Below are 21744 nucleotides of genomic sequence, written 5' to 3' on the forward strand. Positions count from 1 at the left end.
ACATATACCAAGATAAGATAATAATGGATACAGGATTTAGACATAAAAGACAATATAATAAGCAAGCTAGGAGATCAAGGAATAGTTTACCTGTGAGATCTATGGAAAGGGAAGCAGTTTATGACCAAGGAAGAGATAGAGAGCATCATAAAAAACAAACTAGATAATTTTGATTACCTTAAATTAAAAAGCTTTTGCACAGACAAAACCACTGTAACCAAGATTAAAAGAAATGTGGTAAATTGGGAAACAATTTTTACAACTAGCATTTCTGACAAAGGACTCATTTCTAAAATATATAGCAAACTGAGTCAAATTTATAAAAAAAAACCAAATCATTCCCTAATTGACAAATAGTCAAAGGATATGTAGAGGTAATTTACAGATAAGGAAATCAAAGTGGACATAGTCATATGAAAAATTGCTCTAAATCATTACTTATTAGAGAAATGCAAATTTAGGTATCTCTGAAGTACCATCTCACACCTCTCAAACTGGCTAATATTACCAGAAAGGACAATAATCAGTGTTGGAAGGGATGTGGGAAATATGGGACACTAATACATTGTTGGTGGAGCTATGAACTCACCCAGCCTTTCTGGAGAGCATGGAATTATGCCCAAAGGGTAATAAAAATATACATACCCTTTGATCCAACAATACCACTACTGGTTCTATACCCTGAAGAGATCTTGAAAAAAAAAAGATTAAAAACATCACTTGCACAAAAAATATTCATAGCAGCCCTGTTTGTGGTGTCAAAGAATTGGAAATTGAATGAATGTATATCAATTCAGGAATGGCTGAACAAATTGTGGTATATGTACATTATGGAACACTGTTGTTCTATTAGCAATCAGGAGGGAAGGTAATTTGGAGAAACCTGGAAGGATTTACGTGAACTGTTGCTGAGCAAGATGAGTAAAACCAAAAGAAGATTGTACACCATAACAGCAACATGGGGTTGATGATCAATCTTAATGGACTTGCTCCTTCCATCAGAGCATCTATCAGGGACAAATCTGGAATATCTTTGATTGAGAATAACATTACATTTAATTTTAAAAACATAAAGTTATCTTATTATATTAATTTTGCTATCTTGTATTTTTTTTTCTATAAGGTTATGAGTTATCTCTCAACACACTCAATTTAGATCAGCTTAAAGCATAGAAACAATGTAAAGACTATCAGACTGTCATCTGTGGGGGTGGGGGGAGGGAAGTAAGATTAAGGGAAAATTGTAAAATTCAAAAATAAATAAACAAATGCATTTTTAAAAAATAAATTTTGCAACACTTTGGAATATACCAAAGAAGTATTTACAGAGGAGACACTGAAGGTGACAATATTTTTCAGTAAGAAAATGCACTTTGAGGGAATATACAAATATACACATTTTATCTCTGATATCAGCAAAACAAATTACCCCTACATGTGACAAATGGTGTACTAATGTGAGTTTTTCCCCAACGTGTGGATTAGTAGTTCAAATAGTTTAATCATGCCCATTTTGAGTGGGAAAATCAATAGTAAACAAGGTTTGTTTCAAGGACAACTCTGCAGGTTTTGAATTTAATGAAATTTTAATTTAACAATTGCTGGGGATTCTTTGAAAAGTGACATTCTAAACAATTTATCAAGATTTCAGGTATCCTCATTTCAGACACATTTAACATAGCCATGACAACCTTTCAAGCTTTTTTTTTTCTTTTCTGAAGCACTTTCTTTATAAAACCTGTAATTTATAGTGTCAAGTGAGGTTATGAGTCACAAAAAAGGTTTCTTGAATTATATTCCTGAGCATTGTGTTTGGGGGAAAAAAGACTATGATTCTTTGACAATGCAGAGATAAATGGCTACATCAGAAACAATTTTCTAGGAAAACTTATGACTCTTGGTTTGAAGCAGTATGACAAAGCATTTTAAACTGAGTGTCAGAAAGTTGAGCTGGATCACTGCAGTATTACAGTTCATGTAAATCCTTCCAAAAATCTTATACTCCAATTAAGGGGTGGGAAGTTTTCTAGAAAACAAAAAAAAAAAAATGGGAGGAGATTTAGATAAGTGGTAATAATTTAAATGAACGAGGAGAAAATGTGAGACCACTGAAGAAAAGGTCAATGTTACTTTCAAGAGCAAACACAGAACTCTTGTAAAATGTGAGAGTTAATGACAGGGAACGCAACCTCCTTATAATGCTAGATAAAGCACACTCTTCTTTATAGTAGAATTTAAAAATCAATCAAATAAAACTTAGAGGAGGAAAATGCTAAAGAGTTCCAAGAAAAAATATAAATGCTATATTTTGTTTTGTTTTTTGTTTGTTGGGAAGGATTACACTTTTTGAAATAACTATAATAGGGAATGGACAATTGGTATGGACACTCTCAAGTATTGCAATTTGGCAACTAATTTATAATGTCTTTTAAAATTTGGCAACTAATTTATAATGTCTCTTAAAAGTGCCTTGAATATTGAAAAGTTAAATGACTTGCTCATTATATCATAATTTTTATTAGTTCTTGAAATCTAAATCTTCCTTATTTTACTGGTTACTGGTCATCACTATTACTGTTTTAATACTGGAATAATAATATGTTAAATGTTCCAGTGTTAATCTCATAGTATATCTACATTTCCACCTTGCTATTATAGAGGAAATTCTTTGTACTTTATATGTTTTACTAATCAATAATTTAAATGTGGGTACAAATATCTTAATAGATTAGTTAAGCTTTAATTCCATTCATTAGCAAAAGTTCATAGAACTAGAGAAAGATTAGGAGATACTACTTTGCAAAATTTTTTACTCCAATTAGAAAATCATATTAAATTCAATAAATACAATTGAAAATTTATTAAGTAATAATTAGGTATAAAGAAATGAGCAAGGTAACAGAAGGGTAACTAGTTGATGCAGTAGTTAGAAACCCAGGCCTGAAGTCAGGAAGAGTAATTTTCCTGATTTCAAATCTTAGATAAAAACTAGCTGTAAGGAAAAATCACTTAATACTCTTTTCCTCAGTGTCCTCTTCTGTAAAATGAGCAGAAGAAGGAAATGGCAAAGCATCCCATCATCTTTGTCAAGGTCACAATGAGTCAGACAAGAATGAAAAACAAAAAGGTGACAAAAATATAAAGACAAAAAGGAAGCAACGTCTGCCCTCAAGGGATATTTTTAGTTTATTCAAAATAAGATTAAGAATGATTGGTAGAGACGTTCCTATAATATTGTGAGTTGGGTTAAAGACCTGCTTGAATGCTTTCATTTTGACACTTAAACAGTTAGAGAGAGATTAGGGCCCAAGAGAGGAGAATAATGGAGAAAAGGCAATTATGGAGAAGAACCTGAAGCTAAGAAAAAGAAAAAATACTTCATTAAGCATTTTGTAACTATGTTAAATTTGCATTATTTCTGTTCAACTCTCATCTTCTCAAATAGATTGGTTAAGAAATGCTTCTTTGAGAACTCATTTTGTGAAATCTGGAAAGATAAATAAAAATAGCTTTATATAAATATCTTATGCTTATTGATCACAGTAAATTCAAAATGGATCATTTAAGTTCACACCACAATCACAATGGATTTTTTTAAATGTGAAATTAAAAAGTATATTCATGAACAAAATCAAAAGCAAGGATAAAAAGGGATTATCAATGGAATATATATTTGCATCAAAGATTTTTAAAGTAGTTCTGATAACCTATATATACAGAGATAAACATAAATATATAATTTCAGAAGCTATTGTTCAGTGAACCAATGGTCAAAGTAAATAAACAGCTTTCAAACCATAAAAACACCCATATGACAGATTTTTATAATCATTACTATATTACGGGCAACTAGGTGGCACAGTGGATAGAGCATCAGCCCTGGAGTCAGGAGTACCTGAGTTCAAATCCGGCTTCAGACACTTAATAATTACCTAGCTATGTGGCCCTGGGCAAGCCACTTAACCCCATTTTCCTTGCAAAAAAAAAATCATTACTATATTACTAAGAAAATGCAAAATAAAACAACTCTGTGAATTCAATTTTTACTCAGCAAATTAATTAAAATAAAAAAGAAAAGAATGGTTAATAATTAAATGATTGTAGAAGGGCGCATATCAGTATGCTGTTGGGAAAGAAATTCTGAATTATAATAAGAAAATGATGCAAATATACATATCCTTTGACCTAAAGACACCACAATACCACAATGCTTCTGTCAACAAATATTTGTTGTTGGGGCGGCTAGGTGGCGCAGTGGATAAAGCACCCGGCCTTGGAGTCAGGAGTACCTGGGTTCAAATTTGGGCTCAGACACTTAATAATTACCTAGCTGTGTGGCCTTAGGCAAGCCACTTAACCCCATTGCCTTGCAAAATCCTTAAAAAAAAACAAACCCCAACAAACATTTATTGTTTCTTGAGTATTAGGCACTATGCTAAGTGCTAGGGATACACACACAAAAAGGAAGAAAGTAAGAAAGAACAAAAGAGAATAATCCCTAACAGCAAGGAGAAGGGTATATTTCAACATGGTAGACAGTCAGTAAAAATACATTTAGTTCAGTGGAATGTTAGTTACAAAGAGCAGTTAAAAGGTTAGTCATAGTATATGTGAAAGAGATTTAAGTGTAATAAGACTAGAAAATTAGAAAGGAACCAAACAGAAATCAGGTAGAAGATATTTGAGAGTTTGAGCTTATTAAGTTGATAAATGACATGGTTAGATCTGTAATTTAGGAAAAATCATTTTAGAAGTTGGTGCAGAAGAAACAGTGTTGAGATAAAGTTAAGAAAAAGTTAAGCAAAAATTGAAACAATATTTTATAATTATAAAGTCTGTACTTGGCCCTGAATAAGAAATATGAGAATGTATTCCCTCTTTACAGATGTGGGGAGGGTATTAATGGGAATGTTATATACACTGTTGACTTTTAAACCCTTTGCATTATAGCTTCCAATCTCTTCATTTAACTGAAACTGCTCCCTCCAAAATTATCAGTGATTTTGTAATTGCTGAAGTATGCACCAACTGTGCATTTCTTCCAAAATCTGTTCTTATCTGACTTCTCTTCTTCCTCTATACTATCTTGCTTTGTGATCCCATCAGTTCCAGCAATTCAATTATCCATCTAAACAGATGATTCTCAGATCTATTTACCCCAATCTCTCTTTAGACTTTGGATCTTGCATCTTCAATTGTTTCTTGCCTATAGCCATCTTAAACTCAATCTATCCTAAAATGAACACTTCCCCCCAACTCTCCTCTTCTTCCAAACTTCCTTTATTACTATAAAAGGTGCCACTATTTCCCCACCTATTTGGGCATATAACCTACCTAGGCTATCAACATATGATAATCTTTCCAGTAATACAGGCTCTCAATGCTGTATTCTCTCTCATTTCCCTTCCCCATTTCCCATATCTAATTTATTGCCAAGTCCAGTAAATTCTACCTTCGTTGCATCTCTTACATAGATCCCTTTCTCTTTACTTCCATAATGGCCACTCTGGTACAGAACTTCATCACCTCTTAACTCATCAAATGTTACAGTCTTGTGATTGATCATTTTTGCATCGTTTTTTCCCACTCCAATCCATCCACCACTCAGTCTTCAAAGTGATCTTCCTAAAGGACAGGAGTATGTCAACCCTCAACTCCATATTTCCATGATCTCTAATCAAGTATAAAGATCTCTGGATTTTAAAGTGATTTTTTGCTTTCTAGTTTTCTTATACTTTATTCCAAAAACTTTCTGATCCATTGACATTTCTGCTTCTTGCATGTGGCATCTTGTAAATCAATGAGTTTTTGCTGGCTATTCCCTACACTTAAAAAGTTCTCCCACATTATTTTTGCATTCAGGCTTACCCAGATTCTTTTAAAACAAAGATTAAAGCCCATCTTCTACACAAGACTTTCCCTTTTATTCTCTCTGTCCCTTGTCTCAGAGATTGTCACATAGATGGCACTTAATTTATCTTATCCCACATAATTGTTTGCATGTTATATCTCCAATTAAAATATGAGCTTCCTGAAAAACAGAAAATGTTTTATGCCATTTTTGGTATATCCTGAAATTTATAGTGTCAAACACATGGTTAGAGCTTACTAAAAGTTTGTTGTTTGACTGATTGGTTTTGCAGAGCTTTAAATTTTTTTTTTCATGAATCTTGTTATTTTGGTAAGGATGAAAGTCATGTACTGAGGAACAAAATATAAACACAAATTATTTTAATAAAAATTCCAAACCCCCCAATACATTTTCTCTAGATGCAGCTATGTTAGATACGTACTTCCACTCTTCTCTAAATATTCAACATACAAAAAAGAATAATTTAAACTATGAGAGGTAATTTAAAAACCAGTGCCAAATCACTCGTAGTGAGAAAAATACAATTTCAAAAATTCAGTCTATAAGTAAGGATTCATTGGGTGGCTAGGTGGTGCAGTGGTTAGAGTGCTGGCCCTGGAGTCAGGAGTACCTGAGTTCAAATCTGGCCTCAGACCCTTAATAAGTACCTAGCTGTGCAGCCTTGGGCAAGCCCCATTGCCTTGCAAAAAAAAAAAAATAAGTAAGGATTCATTAAATGTGCCAGACTTTGTATCAAGTCCTAGAAAAACAGAAAGAGGTAAAAAAGATGATAGTTCATTTGAAAGAAATTATAGGGAGCAGCTAGGTGGCATGGTGGATAAAGCACTGGCCTTGGAGTCAGGAGTGCCTGGGTTCAAATCTGGTCTCAGATACTTATTGATTGCCTAGCTGTGTGGCCTTGGGCAAGCCACTTAACCCCATTGCCTTGAAAAAAACTAAAAAAAAAAAAAAAAGAAATTACATTCTAATAGAGAAATTTTTTTAAAGATTTTATTTATTTTGAATTTTATAATTTTCCTCCCCAATCTTTCTTCCCTTCCCCCACCCCTCACAGAAGGTAGTCTGTTAGTCTTTACAATGTTTCCATGGTATGCATTGATCTAAATTGAATGTGATAACAGAGAAATCATATCCTTAAGGAAGAAACATAAAGTATGAGATATAGCAGAATTACATAATAAAATTTTTTGTAAAAAAAATTAAGGTAATGGTCTTTGGTCTTTGTTCAAACTCAACAATTCTTTCTCAGGATACAGATGGCATTCTCCATCACAGATAACCCAAATTGTGCCTGACTGTTACCCTGTTGGTATGAGCAAGTCCATTACTATTGATCAGCACTCCCATGTTGCTGTAAGAGTGTATAGTGTTCTGTGTCTGCTCATCTTGCTCAGGATCAGTTCATGCAAATCCTTCTAGGCTTCCCTGAATTCCCATCCCTCCTGGTTTCTAATAGAACTATAGTGTTCCATCACATACATGTACCACAGTTTGTTAAGTCATTCCCTAATTGAAGGACATTCACTTAATTTCCATTCTTTGCCAACACAAACAGAGCTGCTATGAATATTTTTGTACAAGTGATGTTTTTACCCTTTTTCATAATCTCTTCAGGGTATAACCCCAGTAATGGTAAGCTGGATCAAAGGATATACACATTTTTGTTGCCTTTTGAGCAAAATTCCAAATTGCTCTCCAGAAATGTCGGATGAGTTCACAGTTCCACCAGCAATGTATTAGTGTCCCAGATTTCCCACACCCCTTCCAACATTAATCCTTGTCCTTTCTGGTAATATTGGCTAGTCTGAGAGACGTGAGGTAGTACTTCAGAGATGTTTTAATTTACATTTCTCTAATAATAATTAGTGATTTATAGCAATTTTTCATGACTATGTATCATTTTTATTTCCTCATCTGTAAATTGCCTTTGCATATCCTTTGACCATTTGTCAATCGGGGAATGGCTTGTCTCTTTTTAAAAAATTTGACTCAGTTCTCTATATATTTTAGAAATGAGTACCTTGTCAGAAATACTAGTTGTAAAAAAAAAGAAAGGAGGGAAGGGAGGGAGGGAGGAAAGAAGAGAGGAGGAAAGGAAAGTAAAAAGAAGGAAACAAGAGGAAGAAATGAAGGAAGGACAGGGGAAAATAAGAGAAGAAAAATGAAAAAGAAAAGAAGCAGAGAGTATGGGGAAGAAAAAAAAAGACTGGAAGGTGAAAAATGAAAGGAAGGAAAAAGTGAGAAAAGAGGAGAGAAGAAAAACAGAGTAAAGAAGGAGGAAAGGAAGGAATCTGGGAGGGAAGAAAGGAGAGTAGGGAAACTGAAAGGAAAGGAAGGGAAGAAGGAAGGAAGCAGATAAGAAAGGAAAGAGAAGAATGGAGGGAAGGAAAGAAGGTAGGAGAAAAGAAAAGAATGAAAGATGAGTGGAAAGTAGAGGAGAAAGAAGAAATAAAGAAAAAGGGAGGAAGGAAAGACAGAAGGTAGGAAAGAAGGAGGGATATAGAAAAAATGATGGAGATATGTAAAGAAATAAGGAAGAAATAAAAATGAAGGAAAGATAATAGGAAAGAAGAAAAGGAGAAAAGGAGGGAAGGAAAGAAGGATGGAATGGAAAAAAGAAGAAAGGAAGAAAACGGACAGAAGGAAAGGAGTGAAGGAAAGAACAAGATAAGGAAGGAAAAAACTACAGAATGAGAAAATAAGGAAGGATGAAATGAAGAAAGAAGGGTAAGAGAAAGAAAGCAGGATGGGAAAAAACAGATAGAAGAAAGGAAAGTTATGAGCAAGGAAGGAAAACAGCCTTAAAAGGGAGTAGAATTCTGAAAAACAATATATCTAAAAATTTTGCATTTTGAATAATTTGTATCCTGTCTAAAGCTTGCCAGTACTGAAAGAATAGCTGATTCAGAAAATATTTCCCTTCTTTTTGTCTCATTTCTGAATCCTGTTCTGCCGCTGCTGTTTCTCAGTCTGCCCTCACATGCTCTGTCACATCTGAAGGAACTTGTGGAGGAAAGGTGCAAAGTGATTTTCTCAGTTTACTGAGCTGCAGTCTGATTAGACAGTGTTGAGGTGCACTTTGGCTCTGTCATAGAGCCTGATGAAACTGGTGAAGCCTGTGATCCCCTGGAGAGAAGTGCCGGTGCAAAGGTCTTAAATAAGAAAACAACTGCCATTTTCCTCACTCTCTCTTTTTCTTTTTCTCACTTGTCCTGATTCATAGGAAGAAGGCCAGGGAAGAAGACTCAAAATGTTTATTACTGGTTTTTGTTCTGTTTATTAGATAAAATGAATTGGATATTTTATGGGTATCTAACAATAAATCTTTCTCACTTAAACCACACCCAAACTTTATTCATATCACATTTGCTATGAGCAGTTACCACCTATTTCCTATTTTTTCTTATACTCTCTGGACTAGACATCCTATGAGAATTACTTTCCTAGTGATTAAAAAAATAAACAAAAATTGGAAGTTGTTTAGATGACATTATCTTCAACTGTTGATATCTTTCCCCTACTTGAAGGTTTTTCCTTAAATATTCTCATTCCCTGATTCCACCCTCCAATTATTGCAAAAATGATTTAACTCACCTTGAATGTAACTTTTTGACTTTATCTTTGTCCTTAATCCTTTTCTATCCTATATTACTGTTATTTGTGTATATTTATATTATCAGATTATAAGTTCCCTGAGGGTAAAGGAACTTTTTTTTTTCAATCTTTGTGTTACCAGTGCTGAGATTTTTATTCTTTTCCATTTGAGCTAACTGTGAAAGAGATATGGTGTTCTTGTTTGAAGAGCATAGTTTGCATAGCGATTGGTAGAGATAAGAAAAAAAGAAAACATACAGAGAGGTATAATGGACTGCAGATAATGGAGAGTACTCCAGATGTTTTAAACATTATTTTGGACTTGAGAGAGACTGAATGACTGTTAAGTACTAATGAATCTTTTTTACTTGTCTAAAGTTTACTTTTAGACAGCTGTAGAGAATTGTGGAAATAAGTGGAAAGGGAGAGGGAAAATACTGTAAAGTCACTCCCTCTTGACCTATGACATCTGGAGGAGGAGGCAGAAAGTGTGCAGGGAGCCTTTGGTAGAAGAATTACCCATTTTTAGCATTGTAATTGATTCTGCAATACAGAGGTATATTTGGAATTAATCACTATCCTTAAAGGATCTCTTTTCCTTTTTAGAATGGATTATTCTCAGCACTTAGGGGAAGAAATTTCCCCACACATATATTTTCCCAGATGTCCTGAGTGGTCTCTCTGAATCAAAAGAATTGAGAAAATTCTCAAATATTTCCTGGGCCCTCTATGAAATGAGTATATTGGGCAAACTTTATATCTTAGGGCTTAACACAGTGTTGCAGACATAGAAATGCTCAATAATTGTCTTTTGAATTTTAATTAGATATCTACTGAGTTGCATTTTTCTTGCTTAGTGTTGACAAGTATTTAATTATAAATTGAAATTTTATTACACTCTATTATTTCTATGAATCTGAATGTTATTAATGTTGAAGATGGTGACCAGTCTATTATATTATTCTTTCCATTCCATTCCATTCCATTCCATCCTATCCTATTCCTATTGGCTAGTCTGAGAGATGTGAGGTAGTACTTCAGAGATGTTTTAATTTGCATTTCTCTAATAATTAGTGATTTATAGCAATTTTTGTTCTTGTGTGTCCTTTTCCCTCTTTGAACCAGGAATACCACTACTATTCCGAAGAGATTATGAAAGAGGGAAAAGGACACACAAGAACAAATATATTTACAGTAGCCCTTTTCTGTAGTGGCAAAGAGTAGAAAATTAGGGGATGTCTGCCAGTTGGGAAGTGGCTGAAAAAGCTAGGGTATATAAATGTGATGGAGTTCTAATTTTCTTCGAATAACCATAAAGAGAACCAAGATGGTGGAATAAATCATCCAAACTGTCCCCCAACCACTACAAATACTAAATAGTGATTCTAACCAAATTCTAGAATGTCAGAACCAACAATAAAACAATTTTCCTGCTGAAGGCAACTGGGAAGTTTCAAAGGGCCCCCAGTGCAGCCTGGACTATACTGGATGGGATCCACTCTAGGCAGGAACAAACAGTGGGAGGCCTGGATCCATGGCAGCAGGAGCAATTTCCAGATCTCTCAGCCTAGGGATTGCTAAGGACAATTTAGAAAGTCAGCAGGAAAACTCTGCAGCACTAGAGTGAGAGCAGAGTACAGCCCAGCAGATTCCTTAGTGCATACCTGGTCCCAGGGGACCAGGAGCAGGCTTGAAGCCACCCGAGTTCTCAACCTGTGGGGGAGAAGGGATTCAGGGGTGATGGTAGAGGTATCTTTAGTATCCCTGAGGCAGGAATCTATGGGCTTTCCCATATTCAGTTCTTAGTAACAGGCTCAGAAAAAGTCGCAGAAGCACAACAGATCTTACTACTTGCGGCAGAGCAGTTACTCTCCTCAAGTTTTCAGGGCAGAAAGGAGTGCTTGTTTTCATCCACAGACCAGAGCACAAGTTAGGAGAACAGTCATAGCCTCTCATAAGATCTTGGAAGAATTGAAAACTTGCAGGACCCTGAAGGTAGCTCTGAAAATAGCTAAAAAACTTGGAACAGTGTATCCTCTAGTCTGGAAGCAGAACTCCACCTTAATAAAGAGTTAAAATAAAATCATAGACTGAAGAAATGAGCAACCAACAGTAGGAAAAAAATCCAACCAAAGACAATTACTTTGATCATATGGAGGGTCAAAATATACACTCAGAAGAAGATTACAAAGTCAAAGTTTTGCATTCAAAGTATCAAAAGAAATATAAATTGGTCTCTGGGCATGGAAGAGTTCAAAAAATTCAGGGAGGTAGAGGAAATATTGGGAAGAGGAATAAGAATGATGCAGGAAATCAGCAGCTTGGTGAAGGAGATACCAAAAATAATGAAGAAAATAACATCTTAAAAACCAGTTGGGCCAAGTAGGAAAAAGTGGTTCAAAAGACAAATGAGGAGAAAGACTTAAGAAATAAAATTGGCCTAATGGGAAAGTAAATATAAAAGCTTTCTGAAGAAAATAATTCCTTAAAATATAGTATGGAGCTAAGGGAAGTTGATGACTGAGAAATCAAGAAATGAAATAAAACCAAAAGAATGAAAAATGTAAGGAAATGTGGAAATGTAGATGAGCAAAAAAGCTAAAAGAATGCTCACTATGGAAAACTACAAACAAAGATGATAACAATGCCCTGTCTGAAGAAGAAAGCAGTGAAAAATCACTCACAAAGGAAGTGTCAAACAGTCTATAGTTTGGAAGCAAATACAAAAGTTCATCAAAGAGTTTAAAACTCAAAGAAGACAGGAAGAATAAAAATGGAAAAAAAAGAAATGAAAGTCATGCAGGAAGATTATGAAAAATTGACCAAAGAAATCAACTATGTAAAAAAATAAAAATAACCAACTGGTAAAGGAAACACAAAGGATAATTGAAAAAAATAAAACCATAAAAATTCAAATTGAACAAATAGAAATCAATGAATCTTCAAGACTACAAGATTCCATCAAGCAAAATAAAAAGGCTGAAAAATTGAAGAAAGTGTAAAGTACCTTTTAGGGAAGAAGAATGACCTGGAAAATAGATCCAGAGAGGCAATCTGTGAATCATCAGACTACTAGAAAGCCTAGATCAAAAAAAGAATCTGGAAAATATCACACAGGAAATTATAAGGGAAATCTGTCCAAATCTACTAGAACAAGTTAACAATGTAACCAATAAAAGAATACACAGAGCCCCTCCAGAAAGAGACACCAGAATAAAAACTCCAAGTACTGTAATAACAAAATTACAGAATTCTCAAATAAATGAGAGAATATTGCAAGCAGGAAAAAAAACAATTCAAATACACAGAACACAGTCAGACTCACATAGAACCTATCAGCTTCAACAATGAAAGATCAGAAGAAGTGGAATAGCATATATCAGAAAGCAAAGAACTTGGAATTACAACCCAGAATCTACAACCTTGAAAAACTCAGCATATATTGTCAGGGAGAAAGATGGATGTTCAAGGAAATAGAGGACTTCCAGAATTTCCTGACACAAAGACCAGGGAATTCAATCATCAAATACACAACTCAAAAGTTGCCTAAATCAAGGTAAATGAAAAGGGGAAGGGAAAAAAAACAAAACAAATGTTGATCAAGGCCATCAAATTGAATACAAACCTAAAAGGGAAGATATAACACTTCTAATTCTTTAGAACTTTACTTCTCTTAGGATAATAAAGGGTAGAAAATTAGTGAAGAGAATAGACCTAAAGGATATGGGTATATTTGGGTCTTATTTCTACATTTAAGAGATCTAAGATTACATCACTAACTTTGACACAAAAAGCCCTGAAGAAAAGCAGGGGTGTTAACTTTAAACCAAGTGTCTCATTATCCTTTGACACATTTTGAGTCTATTGTGCTTAGCATTTTGTCTAATAAGGGCATCATAAACTGGGTGGTCCTGAGTTGGTATCTCTGAAACTTACAGTCATTTGTAAATTTTGCAGATTGGACTTCCAGAACTTCCCAGTATTTTGAGATCTTTAAAATTCTTGCAGTTAACTAGATCTGGGTTTGACTTAATCTGAGTAAGAAAGAAAAATAGGCCTTGTTTCACACAACAAGGGATTAAGTGCCCTGACCTTGGGTGAGGGAGAAGGAAGAGTGAGTAAGGTGTGACAGAAAACAGGCCTGCAGGTAGGAGCACAAATAGTTCAAAAATGATATATCTTTGATACTTTAACTCATGAGGAGGAATACATGTACTTGAAAGATACTTGAATCAGGGGGCAAGTTAAAAAATAATTATAATTATAATTTAAAGCAATTTGATGTGCGTACCCTTTGATCCAGCTATACCACTACTGGGTCTATATCCTGAAGAGATTATGAAAAAGGGTAAAAATATCACTTTTACCAAAATATTTATAGCAACCCTGTTTGTGGTGGTAAAAAATTGGAAATTAGGTGAATGTCCTTTAATTAGGGAATGGCTTAACAAACTGTAGTAAATGTATGTGATGGAACACTATTGTTCTATTAGAAACCAGGAGGGATGGGAATTCATGGAAACCTGGAAGGATTTGCATGAACTGATGCTAAGTGAGATGAGTAGAACTAGAAAAATACTGTACACTCTAACAGCAACATGGGGGTGAAGATCAACCTTGATGGACTTGTTCATTCCTCCCGTGCAACAACCAGGGACAGTATTGGGATATCTGCAATGGAGACTACCATCTGTATCCAGATAAAGAATTATGGACTTTGAACAAAGACCAAAGACTATTACCTTCAAATTAGAAAAACAAAACTGTTATCTAATTATGTAATTTTGCTATCTCATACTTTATTTTCCTTCCTTAAGGATATGATTTCTCTGTCATCACATTCAACTGAGATCAATGTATAACATGAAAACAATGTAAAGACTAACAGAATGCCTTCTGTGGGGTGTGGGAGGAAGGGAAGCAAGAATGGGGGGAAAATTGTAAAACTAAAAATAAATAAAATCCATCTTAAAAAAGAAAAAATAAATCAATTTGAGTAAATGCTGCTTATCAAGCAATCAAGCAAACAATCTGTGATGATACTTGATAACAATATGAGCTTATCAAGCAGTCAAATAATCAAAATGTGATTGATAATAGAGCAGTAAATAATACAAAGGGAAGAGGCACAAACATTTATAATTTTAGAGGGAAAGAAAGGAGAATGTGAATGCTGAGTAAATTGTATTCAATAGATTTAGCCCAGAGAGGGAATAAGATACATTCTCACTTGGATTTAAAAATTTACCCTAATCTCCAGGGAAGGGGTGGGGGGACTGGGAAAGGGAAAGAATGGGGGGGAGCCAAGTGGCACAATAGATAGAACATGGGTCCTGGAGTCAGGAGGACCAGAGTTCAGATCTGACCTCAGACACAATAATTGCTCAGCTGTGTGACTTTGGGCAAGTCACTTAACCCCATTGCCTTGCAAAAAAAACAAACAAAAAAAAGAAAAGGGAAAAGAAAGGGAAAGAAAGGAGTCATAAAAGCAAAGGTGAAGGTATAGGTGAAGATATACTGAAAGTTAATTTTTTTGTTTTGTTTTGTTTTTTAGGTTTTTTGCAAGGCAAATGGGGTTAAATGGCTTGCCCAAGGCCACACAGCTAGGTAATTATTAAGTGTCTGAGACTAGATTTGAACCCAGGTACTCCTGACTCCAGGGCCGGTGCTTTATCCACTGCACCACCTAGCTGCCCCTGAAAGTTAATTTTTTAAAAGAAAAGTCAAATGGGAAACAGTAAAATTTTGGTGAGAAAGAATAAGAGAAAAGGAAAGAGAAAAATATAAATGGAAAAAGATAGCATGGAGGGAAAAACAGAATTAATAATCTTAACTGTAAATGTGAATGGGAAACTGTCCAATAAAATGGAAACAGATAGCAGAAAGAATTAAAAAAAACAGAATCCTATAAGATATTGCTTGCAAGAAACACATAAGAAGCAGAGAGATGCACATGGGATGAAGGTAAAGTGTTGGAGAAAAATATATTACGCCTTAACTGAAGTAAAAAAAAACATCTGGGGCAGTGATTCTAAACTCAGACAACATAACAGCAAAAATCAATCTCATTAAAAGGGATAAGGTAGAAAACTAAATTTTCTTAAAAGGTACCATTGATCATGAAGCTATATCATTATTAAACATATATGCATCTAGTGGTATAGCATCCAAATTCCTAGAGGAAAAAATGAGTGAATTACAAAGAGACATAGACAGCAAAACTTAAAAATGGGAGACCTCAGTCTCTCTCTCTCTCTCTCTCTCTCTCTCTCTCTCTCTCTCTCTCTCTCTCAGAGCTAGATAAATCTAAAAACAAAATAAACAAGAAGGGAATTAAGGTCAATGAAATCTTACAAAACTTAAATATGATAGATCTCTGGAGAAAATTTAATGGGGATAGAAAAGAATATATTTTTTTTTTCTCAGCAGTAAATGATACCTATACCAAAACTGACATATTAATGTATTAATACATATATTAGGGCACAAAAACCTTAGGATCAAATGTAGAAAAGCAGAAATAATAAATACATACTTCTGAAACCATGATGTAATAAATATATGTATTAAAGGATCAGGGAAATATGAATCAAGAACTAATTGGAAATTAAATAATTTTACCTTAAATAATTGGTGGATCAAACAGCAAATGATAGGAGTAATCAATAATTATATTCAAGAAAATGATACTGAGACATCACACTAAAATTTATGGGATGCGGTCAGATATTTTTGAGGGGAAGCTTTATATCTCTAAATGCATAAGTGAATAAAGTAGAGAAAGAAGAGATCAATGGGTATGCAACCAAAAATCAGAAAAAGAACAAATTAAAGATACCCAATTAAATACCAAATTAGAAATTCTGAAAATCAAGGATGAGAATAATAAAATTGAAAGCAAGAAAGCCATTGATCTCATAAATAAAGCTAAGAATTGGTTTATGAAAATGCCAATAAAATAGACAAATCTTTGGTTAATCTGATTAAAAAAAAAAAGAAGAAAACCAAATTACCAGTATCAAAAATGAAAAGGGTAAACTAACCACCAATGAAGAGGAAATTGAAGAGATAATTCAGACCACTTTTAACAAGCTGTATTTCAATAAATTGGATAACCTGAGTTAAATGGATGAATATTTACAAAAATACAAGCTGCCCAGATTAACAGAAGTGGAAATAAATTACTTATATAACCCCAGTTCAGAAAAAGTAATTGAAGAAACCATCAATAAACTCTCTAAGCAAAAAAAGATCACTAGGTCTAGATGGATTTACAAGTGAATTCTAAATGCTTAAGGATCAATTAATTTCTATTCTACATAAATTATTTTAAAAAATAGAAAAGGAAGGAGGTCTGCCAAATCTTTTTAGGACATGAACAAGTTATTACTAAGGTAATAAACCATGATCAGGTAGGATTTATCCCAGGTATACCGGGTTGCTTCGCATTAGGAAAACACTCAATGTAATTAAACATATCAGTAGCAAAACCAACAGAAATCATATGATTATCTCAATAGATTCTGAAAAAGTCTTTCCCCCTTGCTTCTTCCAGCCTCACAGCCAGAAGGATGGGCCTTCCTCTGGATCTTCTTTAAACCATGTGGTGCTCCATGGGCTTCACCATGTGGCCTAGTTCACCCAAGCCTTATGGCTGCCTTCCCTTCTCTCTCCCTTCATTTCCAAACTTCAGCTGAGTCTGCCAGCTGACCTGCCAAGATTAATTAGCAATCCATGTAGTTTTTCCTTAAACTCTTAACTTTCATATCACTTTCTTTTGTGTTGTAACTTCTTTTAATAAATCTCTATTTTCTTTCATACCTGCATTCCCTGTACTGAATCCTGATTCATCACAGGTGAATAATCAAACTCAAAGCAGTGGTTACATTTTTGGCAAGCCATGAAGGGACTCTTTGCCCAGACCTGGGAAAGTGGCTAGAGCTTCATAGTTTTGTTTCTCCAGCTGTATATCTCCAAGACCAGCCTCTGCAGGATGCTAGTCCACTTGCTAGCCAACCATTCTCTGGACCCTGCCTCAATGAAGTTCTTGCTGCAATGCATTCATCTCCAAATGGACTCTGAAAGGCCCAGAGGAATCTGGGTCCTGAATAATTCTAAGAGCAGAATGATGCAGGGAAAAGATGTAGAGAATTATGAATGTAGCAGAAATGAAATCTGTAATCTTAAATGCTGTTTAATCTTGTTAAAAGGGTAGAGGTTCCCCACTCTTGAGATTCTGCCTCCCTTGGACACTATTGATTTTATCCTGTCTCCCCTTGATCCTGTCCTTTGTACTTTATCCTCCATTTCCCTCCTTCACCTGATCTTGACAGGCAGGAAATGACATGTTGAAAGGACAGGAAAGACTAGTATGTGGTTTGCCATTGGGGGTTACCTGACTCTAAGGTGAAAGACCACATACCAAACACTACCCTCTGTCTAGCCTACAATGGAGGGGTACTTAACAGGAAGCACTGCCCCTTCCACTCTCTTGCTTCTTCCAGCCTCATATCCAGAAGTATGGGCCTTCCTCTGTCTCTTCCATAAAGTAGCGGAGCTCCATGGGTTTCACCATGTGGCCTGGTTAACCCAAGCCTCATGGCTGCCTCTCTCTCTCTCTCTCTCTCTCTCTCTCTCTCTCTCTCTCTCTCTCTCTTTCTCTCTCCTTCTCCTCTCTCTCTCTCTCTCTCTCTCTCTCTCTCTCTCTCTCTGTCCCCCACCCCCTTCTCTCTCCCCCCCCAAACTTCAGCTGAGCCTGCCAGCTGACCTGCCAAGATTAATTAGCAATCCACGTGACTTTTTCTTAAATTCTTTTTAACTTTCATAGCACTTTCCTTTGAGTTGTAACTTCTTTTTTTTTAAGTTTTTGCAAGGCAAATGGGGTTAGGTGACTTGCCCAAGGCCACACAGCTAGGTCATTATCAAATATCTGAGACCAGATTTGAACCCAGGTACTCCTGACTCCAGGGCCGGTACTTTATCCACTGTGCCACCTAGCCACCCCAAGTTGTAACTTCTTTTAATAAATTTCTATTTTCTTCCATAAAAAAAACTTTGATAAAAATATAACATCCATTCCTATTAAAAACATTAGAAAGTTTTGGAATAAATGGAGTTTTCCTTAAAATAATAAATAGTATTTATCTAAAGCCATCAACAAATATTATATGAAATGGAATAAACTTGGAACATTTCCAATAAAATCAGGGTGAAACAAGGAAGCCCGTTGTCATTATTACTATACAATATAGTATTGCAAATGCTAGCTGTAACAATGAGAAGAAAAAGAAATTGAAGCAATCAGAATTGACAATGAGGAAGCAATGCTTTCACTCTTTGCAGATGTTATGATGGTATACGTAGAGAATCCGAGAAAATCATCTAAAAAAACTCCTTGAAACAATTAACAAATTCAGCAAAGTCACAGGATATAAATAAACCCATATAAATCATCAGCATTTCTATATATGAAAAACAAAGCCCAAGAGCAAGAGATAGGAGGTGAAATTTCATTTAAAATAACTGTAGACAAATTTAAGTATTTTGGAATCTATCTCCCAAGACAAATCCAGAAATTATATGAACACTTCTCACCCAAATAAAATCAGATCTAAATAATTGGAAAAATGTGAAATGCTCATGATTAGATGGATCTAATGTAATTAAAATGACAATTCTACCAAAATTAAATTATTCAGTGCCACAGTAATCAAACTACCAAATAACTACTTTACTGAGCTAGAAAAAAAGGAACAAAATTAATCTGGAGCAACAAAAAGTCAAGAATAGCAAGGGAACTGATGAAAAAAAAAGTAAAGAAAGGTGGCCTAGCTCTACCATATATAAAACTATACTATAAAGCATCAGCCATCAAAAATGCCTGGTATGGTTAAGAAATAGATAATGAATCAGTGGGTTAGGATAGGTTCAAAAGAAACAGTAGTAAATGACATCAGAAATTTACCATTTGACAAAATCAGAGACATCAATTTCTGGGATAAAACCTCACTATTTGACAAAATTGTTGGGAAAACTAGAAAATAGTATGACAAAAACTAGGCACAGATCCACATCTCAAACACTAAACCAAAATAAGGTCAAAATTGGTACAGATATATATAGACATAAAAAGTGACCCATAGATAAATTAATACACCAAGAAATACTCTATCAGCTCTATGGAAAGGGGATAAATTTATAACCAAACAAGAATTACAGCACATTATAAACTGCAAAATGAATGGTTTTCACTTTATTAAATTAAAAAGTTTTTACTCTAATAAAATTAAATCAATGCTGCCAAAATTAGAAGGAAAGCAGAAAACTGGGAAACAATCTTCACAACTAGGACTTCTGATAAAGGTCTCATTTCTAAATTACATAATCACATCAAATTTATAAGGTAACAAGTCATTCCCCAATTGATAAATGGTCATTTTTAAATGAAGGAATTAAAACTATGTATATATGTGTGTGTGTGTGTGTGTGTGTGTGTGTGTGTGTGTGTGTGTGTGTATAAAATCATATGAAAAAATGCTCCAGATCATTATTGATTAGAGAAATGAAATTAAAATAACATTGTGGGGGTGGCTAGGTGGCACAGTGGATAGAGCGCTATCCCTGGAGTCAGGAGTACCTGAGTCCTGAGTTCAAATCCAGCCTCAGGCACTTAATAATTACCTAGCTGTATGGCCTTGGGCAAGACACTTACTCTCATTTGCCTTGAAAAGAAAATAACGTTGTGTTATCATCTCATACCTATCAGATTGGCCAATATGAGAAAAAGGGAAAATGATTTGATGTTGGAGAGGTTGTGGGAGGATTGGGACATTGATTCATTGCCAGTAGAGTTGTGAGCAGACCCAGCCATTCTGGAGAGCAATATGGAACTTTGCCCAAAGAGCAATAAAACTGTTCATACCCTTTGACCCAATAATTCAAATTCTAGGACAATAACCAGGAGAAATTATAAAAAAATGGAAAAAGTCCTACATGTTTTAAAATATTCATAGCAGTTCTTTTTTCAGTGTCAAAGAATTGTAAATTGAGTGGATGATGATCAATTGGGGAATGGCTTAAAAAGTTATGGTACATGAATACTATGGAATAATATTATTCAATAAGAAACCACAAATGGTCTGACTCTAGAGAAGTATGAAATGAATTACAATATCTGATGCTGAACAAATGGAGTAGAATCAAGAGAAAAATGTATACATTAACAACACTGTGAGATGATCATCAACCTTAATGGAAGCAACTCCTCTCAGCAGTTCAAAGAGCTAGGATTACTGTATTAGACCAGTTAAGGAGAGTATTATCCCCATCCAGAGGAAAAACAAAACAAAATAAAACACACACACACACACACACACACACACACACAAACAACCCTTCAGAATCTGATGAACAATTTTTAAAAATTATCTCTTCATGTATTTTTCCCTTAATCCTAATTTCTCATACCAAAAATAACTAATCTGTAAACATGTTTATCAAAAATATGTATGTGCAATGCTAATCTGACTGTTTGACACTGAGAGAGGGAGGTGGGAAGAGAGGGTGGAAGGAAATTTTGTAACTTAAAAATAACATGTACATATAGATGAAAATAAATTTAAAAAATTATATTGAGAAACAAAGAAAAAGTGGAAATATCTAATTGGAAAAAAAAGCCTCCTAGAAAACAGATCCCAGAGAGATAATTTAAGAATTATTGACTACGTGAAAGCCATGACCTAAAAAGAGCTTAGACATCAATTTTCAAGAAATTATTTAGGAAAACTGCTCTGATATCCTAGAAGCAAAGGATTACAATAGCAATTGAAAGCATCCAATGATCACCCCTTGAAAGAGATTTCAAAATATAAACTTGCAGGAATATTACAGCCAAATTTCAGAATTCTCAAATTTGTCAATATTCTCAAAATATTGCAAGCAGCCAGAAAGGAAAATTTCTAATATCATGGAGTCACAATCTGGATAACACAAAATATAGTAGCTTTTACATTAAGAGATCATACAGGAATATCATATAATATTCCAAAAGACAAAAGAACTTGGATTACAACCAAGAATCAACTACCCAAAAAAGTGAAGATAATCATTCAGGAGAAAATATGGATAGTCAATGAAATAGGACCCTTTCAAATTTTTCTGATGAAATGACCTATGCTGAATAGAAAATTTGATCTTTATATACAAAACTCAAATAGACCTATTTACAAATTTTTTTAAAAATAATTTTAAGTTCCACCCTCCCCTGTCACTCCCTTCCC

The 21744-nt window shown here is 34.5% G+C and overlaps 1 protein-coding gene across 1 annotated transcript in view; it reads left to right on the forward strand.

Moving 5' to 3' along the window:
- LOC141516247 (serine/threonine-protein phosphatase 2A catalytic subunit beta isoform-like) overlaps positions 1 to 21744 on the forward strand; it is a 104169-nt gene that overhangs the window by 66247 nt on the left and 16178 nt on the right. The gene's annotated exons all lie outside the window — the stretch shown is intronic.

This window comes from Macrotis lagotis, chromosome 3 (genome assembly GCF_037893015.1).
Source record: "Macrotis lagotis isolate mMagLag1 chromosome 3, bilby.v1.9.chrom.fasta, whole genome shotgun sequence".
In the NCBI taxonomy this organism is placed as follows: Eukaryota; Metazoa; Chordata; class Mammalia; order Peramelemorphia; family Peramelidae; genus Macrotis; species Macrotis lagotis.